This window comes from Lactuca saligna, chromosome 5 (assembly GCF_052625555.1).
Source record: "Lactuca saligna cultivar CGN05327 chromosome 5, ASM5262555v1, whole genome shotgun sequence".
Lineage (NCBI taxonomy): Eukaryota > Viridiplantae > Streptophyta > Magnoliopsida > Asterales > Asteraceae > Lactuca > Lactuca saligna.
Window position 1 is genome coordinate 251,535,519 of NC_136421.1, and position 11,165 is coordinate 251,546,683.

General features: G+C 35.9%; 1 pseudogene; it reads left to right on the forward strand.

The window, feature by feature from the left end:
- The first annotated feature begins 6,789 nt into the window (after window positions 1-6,789).
- On the forward strand, window positions 6,790-8,376 carry LOC145047352 (UDP-glycosyltransferase 84B1 pseudogene; annotated as a pseudogene).
- The last annotated feature ends 2,789 nt before the right edge of the window (window positions 8,377-11,165 follow it).

Consider the following 11,165-nt stretch of genomic DNA (forward strand, 5'->3'; position numbering starts at 1 on the left):
AGTAAGACTTGTGAGATGTATAACTATACGCGAAAAATCTTTAATGAATCTCTGGTAATACCCTGTGATACCCAAGAAACTACAAATTTGAAAAGCATTATGGGGCGCTTTCCAATTCTGAATGGCTTCAATGTTTATACTGGATATTACATGGCCGAGATATTGAATTTGACGAAGCCAAAATTCACATTTGGAGAATTTAGCATATAGTTTCTCCTTTCGAATGAGTTCTAATATTTCACGAATATGAATTACATGATTAGCTTCAGACTTGGAATAGATTATAATTTCATCAACGAATATAATGATAGATTTATCGAGCACTGGACGACATACCCGATTCATCATATCCATGAATACAACAGGAGAATTTGTCAAACCGAATGGCATGACAAGGAATTCAAAATGCCCATAACGAGTATGGAAAGCAGTCTTCGGTACATCCTGCTCATGTACTTTCAACTGATGATAGCCAGACCTCAAATTAATCTTTGAGAAATAGCTAACACCCTAAAGTTGATCAAACAAGTCGTCTAAGAGAGGTAGTGGGTACTTGTTCTTGATTGTTACCTTATTTAGCTTGCAATAATCAATACACATTCACATCGATCCATCTTCTTCTTGACAAAAAATACTGGAGCACCCCAAGGAGAGATACTCAGTCGAATAAAGCCCTTATCAAGTAATTCCTGCAGTTGAATCATCATTTCCTTCATCTCAGCCGGTGCAAGACGATAAGGTGTCCTTGCAATCGGAGCAACACCAGGCATAAGGTCAATTGGGAATTCTACTTGCCTATCTGAAGAAAGTCCAGGCAAATCATCGGGGAAAACATCAGGATATTCATTAACAACGGGAATATCATTTATAGTTTTCTTCCACTCTTTTGAGATATCAATTGTATAGCTAGATAAATAGAACACCCATTCGATATAAATTTACAAGCTTTTAGGAAAGAGATTATTTTAAAGATTTTAAGTCTTTGTTCACCGTAGACATAAATAGGATTCATCCCTTCAGTAAGAATGTGTACTATCTTTTGTAGCACAAGAGTTTTGTACGGTTCTTTGACAACCAATCCATACCGAGAATAATATCAAATTTGGGCAAGAAGATGGGAATCAGGTTAGCAAGAAAATTATAACATTCAATTTCTATGAAACAATCTCTATAGACTTTATCTGCAAGTAATGTTACACTACTCGCTGTATCTACATGAAACGGTTAAGCGAGTGCATAGCAAACAATTTGAAAAGTCAGTGCAAATTCGTCCGACACAAAAGAATCTGAGGCACCAAAATCAAATAAGATGTGAGCAGGTCTAGAGTTGACGAGAAATGTACCTGTCACAACATTTGGGTCTTTAGTGCCTGTTCTGTGGTAATCTAAAATGCACGGCCTTTAGCTTTTGGCACCTCCTCCTTTTTAGTTGAAGTATTTACCGGTTGTTGAACATAAGCTTGACTTCCCACCATTTGACTAGTAAGAGTAGGGCAGAAATGCTTCCTGTGGCCAGTAACACCACAAGAAAAGCATGTAACATTCTTCATTATGCAAATGGGCTTCATCTGTTCTAATTCTCCACATCCATAACAGATCACCGATTCTTTTTTTGTTCTACATTTGCCCTGGTGATTCTTTCCACATTTTCGACATGATAGTGAGTGAAGAGAAAAAGATTGACCTACCACGGCCACGAGAGGTATTATGAGATTGCACTTGTTTGCTAAGATCATATCGAACGGATTGAGCTGGTGGAATAGAGGAAACAGGAACAGTTTGATCAACACGTGGATGCTTCGAAATAGAAAAAGTGGCACCACGTATTTCTAAGTCATGCTCACGCTTTTGGGTATACTAAAAAGATTTATCAAATGACAGAACATCCCAATTAACCATGAAATCGTGGATTTCATAGTGTAATCCTTCCATGAATAACTGAATTTTATCGTCTTCAGTTGGAATATACTTTGCAGCAAACCGTGGTTTTTGATTAAATTGAGTTTTATAATCATTCACAGTCATTCCTCCCTGTTTAAGCTCAATGAATTCTTTCTCCGGTCTTCTCCTTATGTCTAGAGGACAGTACTTTCCTAGCAAGCGAGTTTTGAACATTTCCCAAGATAAAGTCTCTTCGCCATACTTGTTGAGAGCTTCAAATGTTGCTTCCCACCAGACTAAGGCTTCTCCAATAAGCATTGAAGAAGAATAATTAGCCTTGTCTTCGTTTACCACATGAGAAATACAAAATACTTTTTCTGTGTTCTATATCCGAGTAAGAACAAGAATGGGATTAAGAACAGATGAAAACTTCGTAGCACCATTACTCTTGAAAGTTTATGAATGAAGGGCGTTTTGCCTCCCCTTTTAAAGATTCTTTGGTAGCTTTCTCTTTACCTTTATCACTATCCTTTTTATGTTCTTCGAGAGTCTGCCGAATAACACCTGCAAGTTTATCCAAGATTCGCTCCGCACGAGGGGATACTGGACTATTTACTTCTACAGGATGAGTAACTCCACCCACATCTGGTGTATGTCTACTCACCTGTTCAACCATTGTTCTGAAAATTTTGGAGTAATATAGTATTTTAGAATATTATGATTTATCATTACCTAATACTTTAATTAAGTCTTTCCTATCGTTTATATCCATATACCTACAATGAATCTGTTCATATACTAAACTTCCAATAGTTTAAGTCTAAATACCAATCCGTGGGATTTAGTTCACTTAAACTACTACTCTAATACCATGATTCAGAGAACCCCTCTCTAAACTTTACAATATTATTACTCCAAACATGTTACCTGCATATTCATAATATAATTTACAAAAGTCTGGATACAAACCAACTATTGAGATTTTTACAAAGTTTTATATATTACATAACTTCCTAGGAATTTATACACTAAGTACAAAAGTGATAATATTAACTATTCTACATCTTCCAAAAGTACAAGACTATATTGGATGCTTATCACCTGCAATAGTTAAACACTGAGAGGGATAAGCGGGTGACGCTTAGTGAGTTCAATAACCGTTACAATATAACGCTATGTCATATATATATATATATATATATATATATATATATATATATATATATATATATATATAGATATACATCAAGATAACAGGAGCAAAGAGGGACAAAGAACAACAAAGGCGTATGTGTATCATATGATAGGCTTTCCATATCAACCAATGATTGGATTCAAAGATTTACAATCAATGAGATACAATAATTTCTATATGATATACATCAATAAGACTTCAGCCCAGGTGGAACAGAAAATAAACAATTTCTGATTATCATTTTGCTAGAATATACAGGCTTTCAGCCCTACCTAGCCTGATGCCAATACCAAAAGTGATACGAGTCACGTTGTACATGGCCAAAGACACAAACCCAATACCAGAAGTGATATGAGACATGCTCTACATGGCCAAAGGCGTAAATCCAATACAATAATAATACGAGACATGCTCTACATGGCCAAAGACTCAAAGTCAAAACCAAAAGTGATACGAGACATGCTCTACATGATCAAAAGTATAAAACCAGAATAACACAGGAAAACACATTGAACATATATGTCATAACATATAATTGTCCCTATATTGAACTCACCGTGAAATAATCGAATGATAAAATGATAATTTGGGCAGTACTTCGTTTTTTAAAATGAATTTCTTTGACAAAACTGGGAGTTTTCATTGAAAACCGGGCTTTGTGCGTGCAGAGTTTCGACTGAAAATATTATTTTCTCGGGGCCTTTGGGTGCTCTAGGTTTTGCTTCGGGTGGTAGGGTAGTTCCTTAGGCTTCGGGGGTGTTAGGAGAGTTTGAGGGATGAAATAGAGTGAAAAAGTATGAAAATTGTAAACAAATTTCGAAAGGCTCACTTTTTATTTATAGTAGTCCGAAGACTCTCCGTACATTGGGCATAATTCCAGTACGCGGGGTGTACTGTTTAGTGTGGCTCTACGCTAAGCATAAATGCAGTATGTTGCGCGTAGAATGATGCATGGCGTCGGACGTGTCTGCATGTAAATGAAAGGCGATGTGGCTGATTCCGGTCCTTGCTTCCGAGTACGCGGGGCATAGTCTAAGTATGATGGCCGTACTACTTCGTATAAGCCTCAAAGTTTGTGTCTAAAACTTCAAATTTTCATATCTTTCGCATACGGGCTCCGTTTATGACATTCTATATATCCACGCGTAGGTGACATTATAGTCTACAACTTTCGTTTAGACTCTGTCGGCAAATTTTGAATTCATTTTTAATATTATACTTTTAATAGGCCGCGACAGGAAAAGCCCGTTAAAAATTCATAACTTATTCATCTGACGTCTGTTTTCGTCTATCTTTTTACCGTTGAACTACTATTGACGAGATCTTCGCTTCTCATTTAGGTTGTGTCAGCTAAAAATTGCTTGATCTATAATTCGAATTTTGAGTTGTATACAACCATGCTGAATTATAGAAAAATCATAACTTCCTCATACGAAGTCAGATTTGGACGTTCTTTTTATGAAAGTTCTTGGTTTAATGAATACTATGACTTTCATTTAGATCACTAAAGCTGAAAAAGTAGTTTATCATAAACTCACTTTTTATGTCATACGACGTCATGCCGGTTCTGTCGCGAAACTTTGATAAGTCATAACTTCTTCGTTATAACTCGGATTTCAATGAGGTTTTCGCCTAAAAGTTTCTAACGAGATAATTTACAACTTTCTATAACATTATTTCCAACTTAAATGTTATATCTTCGTTAATTTCGATAATTGACTTTTTGAACGGAATCTCATAAGACTTCCCATCATTTTCTGAATGATTCTAAACATAGTTTTACTTCAAATCTCATAAAACTATCTTGTTAGAACTCAACACTCAAAATCATATATTATATAATAATATTCACTTTTAAGCTATCAAGCTTACAAAACACAATAATTATACAAGGTTATTAACGTGTATGTTACAACTGCTTTTTTTTTAACCAATTTGTTGTAACCACATGCTTACAATATTTGGACCACTTTATCTTCGTTCCTTTTCCCAAACATGCAAATAAAAAAGGAGGGGGTGAAGAAGGGGTTGATATCTTTTGTGGGTTGCTAATGAACCAGACTTCATGCTTGGACTAGTGTTTGTAGGGCAAATACTTTCTACATTGGTGTTATGATGGGGAAAATAGTTCCTACATTGATTTCGTTATAATACCCATCAATTATTTAGCAAGTCCGGACGAGAATTCACTAAACTAGGGAAATTGTGTTGATTATGAAGAGCTGAAATGATCCATACCTCCCAAAATGCGATTAAGAATTAAAATATGCTTCTACTTTGAACATGTAACCCCATCAAGTCTTAGTCAATATCCTCGAGCCTAAGGTATACAGTGACATCAAAAGTAGTGGGTTTCAACAGGAAATTTAGTAGCAAAGCATATATATATTCCAATGATGGTGAGGGCTTTGCTTCCTGGTTTTTTGGGTTGCACACGAACAAAAATCCCAAATGAATGGCATAATTGGAAAAACTCAAAACCGTTACCCTTACCTGTTCTTCGCATCAATATCTCTTTGCCTTAAGATCTCTCTCTCTACCTTGATTTCAGATATGTGGGTTGAATAAAAAAATAGAGGTTGGCGATGGTAGTCCCAATACCAGAAAATCTTAAACGGAGTAGGAAGATAAAGGTTGCTCGATTGAGAAGTGGTTTTGAAGCCGTCTATGCTATTAAGTTTAGGAGAGAGAGTGAGAGAGAGAGATAGAGAGAGAGATTGAATGTTAAATAATATATTTCTTTTTTTTTAACAAGACAAAACATCATAAATTGTCTCTGTGGTAGTGAAATAACGAAAATGTCTTCGAATATAATAATTAAATAATAGTAGTGAAATAACGAAAATGTCTTCGAATATTATAATTAAATAATAGTTAACGTCTAAAGGCTGACGACATTAGCAAAAATGACAAAACATCAAAAGTTTTAAAAACATATGGATCATTTGTGAAAATTTTGATCAATAGGGATTAAACCGCAATTATCATTTATTATGTTCTGTCAAAAAATATTTATGTGAAATTTACCAAAGGATTTCAAATATACTTGAATTGTTGGTTATAATATCTTTCATAATTTTTTTTTAAAATAATTAACATGCTGAAAAAATTAAAACAAATGAGCGTTGAATAATACTATAATTTAAGGTAAGATGGGAAGTTATTTGACTAAAGTGTTGTTTGTTTTCTTTTTATATATATATATATATATATATATATATATATATATATATATAAACCACTTCTGATCACTTATTGTTACGCTGAGCAGCACTTGATCATTCGCAGTTGCTTGTTTTTCAGAAGAATTTTAACTTCAAAACTGTTGTAGGTGTACTATGTGGCGCAACAGTACATCATCTGTTTCAAACATCATCACACCTTACTCTAATTTATTACAGCAGTCTACAAATGTTAAAAGACAAACAACATTTTTATTCCATGTTACAGCCGGTTGATCTATCTCGTTGATCTATCTCTTCTACTACGAAGGGTTGGAAGATCATCTATAGAATCATTCATTTTGTTTTCGAAAAGCAAACACTTAAGAGAGTACGATACGATGTTGCATAACACGTGCCATAGTTGTTAAATCAATTTTTTTTTTTAAAAACGAACACGACCCTACGAAAAACTAAATGCTACGTGGTGAAAAGCGATGTAAAAAAATATAATTTAAAAAAAAAACACACACACACGACCCACTTAATTAGCTCATTTGTAATCATAGTAGATAACGTGCCGAAACAAAATCCCATTAGTAGCAGGATTTCGTCATTTTTCTTCCCATCTTCTTCTTCTGTTCACAAACACACAAACTGAGTACCAATGTCTTCAATTTCCTCAGAAAATCAACAAACAAGTGTGTTGCTTGTTACAGCTCACGCTCAAGGTCACATAAATCCCATGCTAAGGTTGGGAAAACTTCTTGCTTCCAAAGGCCTTCATGTCACTCTTACTACCAATGACCTCGCCCTAAAAAACCGATCCTCCACCATCGGCGGCGTCCACCTTGAGTACTTTTCCGACGGCCTACCTGAAGATCACGATCGACTGAACGGCAATATAGATACCTTCATGATTTCGATGGGTAAGTTTGGACCCGGAAGCCTCTCAGCCCTAATCCGAGCCTCCGGTCGTAAATTCGCATGTCTTATCAACACCCCTTTCCTCCCTTGGGTGGCTGACGTCGCCGCTGAGTTTGAGTTGCCCTGCGCCATGGTTTGGATCCAAGCGTGCACAGTCTTTCATGTATTTAACTGTTTTTACAATCGTCTTAACGAATTCCCAACTGAAAACAACCTTGAGATGGTCGTTAATTTGCCTGGGCTTCCATCGCTACGCGCGGAGGATCTACCGTCGTTTGTTCTTCCGTCGAATACCATGTTTACGTTCGATGGAATATTGAAGGAGCTCTTTTATAATTTGCACAAGTATAAATGGGTGTTGGGAAATTCCTTCATGGAGCTGGAGAAAGATGTGATAACGTCGGTTAATGACGCCGGCCTTCCATTTTGGCCCGTAGGACCGATTGTTCCGGCGACCCTTTTTGGGAAGGAAGACGCCATTGACGGCGATCTTAAGGGTTTAAATAAGTTTAAATCCACAACCGAGAGTAACTGTTTGGAGTGGTTAGACAAACAGCATCCGGCGTCAGTTGTTTATATCTCTTTCGGAACACTAGTCTTTTCATCCAAGAGTAATATAGAAAACATAGCAACTGGTCTGAAAATTTCGAAACGACCGTTTCTCTGGGTGGTAAAGCTGCCGGAAAATCAAGAAACTCATCAATTTGATATCTTGGAGGAGATTAAAGAACAGGGTTTGATCGTGAGATGGAGTCCACAAACTGCTGTGTTATCACATCCATCAGTTGGGTGTTTCTTAAGTCACGGTGGGTGGAACTCAATGATTGAAAGTGTCACCGCCGGTGTGCCAATGATTGTTTGTCCGCAGTGGACTGATCAGCCGACGAATGCTAAGCTTGTTACAGATGTTTGGGGCATCGGAGTGAAACTAAATAAGAATCCAGAAGCGTTTTTTGATGGGGAAGATGTGGCACGATGCATGGAGGAGGTTTTGTCTGGGCCTAGATCGGAGGAGTTCAGAAAGAACGGGGCGGAGTTGAAAAGGGCGGCTCGTGAGGCGGTGGCAGACGGTGGTTCGTCGGACAAGAACATCCAATTGTTTGTAGATGCAGTTTCTTCTTGCTCATGAAATGTATGCACTATTATGCTGTGCTTTGTGCAAGATATCTTGTACTTTTCCTTTAGTAATAAATTATTACTGGCTTGTCATTATCAAGATCTGTACTGACTTTTTTGTCATCTTTTATTTATTGTCAAGCACAATCATGCCACTTCAAAACATATTCAATAAATTGGATTAGAGTTTAATATGCATTAAGCTTTTTCTTTTTCTAATGATAAACAAAACCAAATTGGTATCTCCTTTGACTAATCTAATTATTTGTACTGAAAAATGAGATTAAACATAGGGAGTAAATAAGTCAAATCTACAGCCTCAATTACCTGTGCAGTGCATACTACAATTCAAGATTTTGACATTTTTTTGCATAGATGCATATACCGTATATGATGAATTATAAATTTTTTGGAATATGAGATGTGCGTCTATAAGATATGGGTAATCCGTTTCCTTTGTTAATTTTGTATATATACTTTGTTTTATTGTTTAATTGTCTAAAAAGTTATAAGTCTTTTCTTGTAAAAGAAAATTGTAAAAATTTATTACGATTCATAAACCTAGATGCTAACCGTAAGTTAATTTAGATTCATAAGTTTAGTAAGTAATGTTAGTAAACCGATTAATAAACAAAAAGGATAAGAATTTTTGGATATGTTACAGTTTAAGCTTCTTTATATAATTTGGTTTTGAAATATTAGTGGCGTTCCAAAATAATAATAATAATAATAATAATAATAATAATAATAAAAGAAAATAATAATAATAATAAATGAAGAAGAAGTAGCCGCCATCCTAACTTTAATATTGGTATTCTGTTCATAGGTATCATAAGGCCTCCGATGGTACGTCTTACAAAAGACTGTGTGGCTTGGTGGCATCTTGGTCATGTTCATGCACACCACCCGTTGTCATGTGTTGGATTAAATATCTAAGTCTATAATTATATTTAATCCATGTTATTATCACATGTGCGTAGGAGTTAATGAGAGATTCTGTACGTTTAAACACCTAAATTGTCCCTTTCTAAAACTTTCTTCTTTAACTTCCCCGCATCAAAATTTATTGTTGATCTGTTCTTCGGTACTATCATTTTCTTCAAGTGTTAGTCACTCAAAAAGGGGAACTTTGTTGTTGCTATGACCGTTTTCATAAAGATTGATCTACATTTTGCTGGAATTTTTACCAGGTATCCCTCTATTACATACGCAGATGGAGCAGAGCAAAGGTTTGATGATGGTGATTTTGTTGGAATGGACAAGAAGGAATTTGTCGAGTTCCTTGAAACATTCGCATGTGAGATATGTGTGAATGTGTACTATTGCATGCCCGATATCGTTTAACCTGATGGATTAAGGTTAATCGCAAATGACTTGGATTACATGGAACTAATCGAAGTAGGGTATGCTTATGATTGTGTAATCGATGTATATATGGACCATCTTGGTGTTAATGTACATCAATGGATTCTTGAAGAGCAAGCAGAAGTTGGCAGTTCTTTAGACCAATTATCTGGTGCAAATGAAGATCATGAAGAAGTTCACAGTCGTATGGATATGGATGATGGAATCGGCATGCAAGATTTAAATGGTGGTATGGATGATATCCGAGGTCCAAACGGAGATTTGCAAGGTGAGCAAGATGATGACATTCACATGGAAGTGGACAGTGAACCTGATGAGTACATTCCTATGAACAAGACAAAGGATGATGAGTTTCTAAGTAAGTTGTGCCTAATGGAGCAAGTCACCCCCCACAGTCCACCTTATGAAGATACATATGATCCACCACAAGAAGATAAGGTAATTTCTATTGACCAGGCTATTTACAATGAGAAAGTTCATTGGAAAAAGCAAAAACCTATATTAGGTATGAGATTTGTGAGTCCTAACCAACTGAAAAATATGATGTAGCAAATGGTTATTAGTTATGTTACAAAAAAATGATAGTAAGAGACTATTAGTGAAATGTTGTTTTGGGCAGTGCAAGTTTAGGATGTGGGCTTCTTGGATGAGTGAGGAAAAGTCTTTCCAGATAAAGAGTCTCATAAATGAGCATAATTGTGCAAGAAACTTCAAGTTAGGTTCAATTGTGAATTATTTATGGATAGGTACCCATTACACAACACAGTTCTTACAGAAATAAAAGGTTAGTGTGAGGCTACTTAGGGATGAGGTTAAAGAGAAATTTGGTATAGATGTGAGTATAGGATAGTGTAGAAGAGCAAAGAAGTATGCAATTGAACAAATTGAAGGAACACTAGTGGAGCACTATGCAAAGTTGTGGTCATATGGTGAGGAGATTAGAAGATCAAATCCAGGATCAACAGTCAAAATTGACGTCAATCTATGCCGGATGGTAAGAATTATTTTAGCAAACTTTACTTGTGTTTTGATGGGCTTAAGCAAGGGTGGAAAGGGAGTTGCAGAAGGGTTATAAATTTAAATGGATGTTTCTTAAAGGGCATATGTAATGGAGAGCTAATATGTGTTGTAGGAAAAGATGCCAATAATCACATATTTCCAATTGCATTGGCAGTTGTCTGTGTAGAGAACAAAGAAAATTGGAAATGGTTTTTGGAAAACCTTACAGATGACCTTAGACTGGATAATGATTTTGGTATAACATTAATCTCAGATCAGTATAAGGTAAGTTATTTTATTCCTAATTTAATAAATTCTAGTCTCATTTTATATAACATGTTATCATTGTTTCACAAGGTTGTGAGAGGTTGTGAAGGAAATACTGTCTACTGATGAACATAGGCAGTGTGCAAGGCAGATTGTTGCCAACTTTAGGAAAAGATTCAGTGGTGTGCATTATGAAACCATGTTTTGGAAGGCAAGAAAGGAATCCGCTGAGCCTTTATTCAATGCTGCCATGA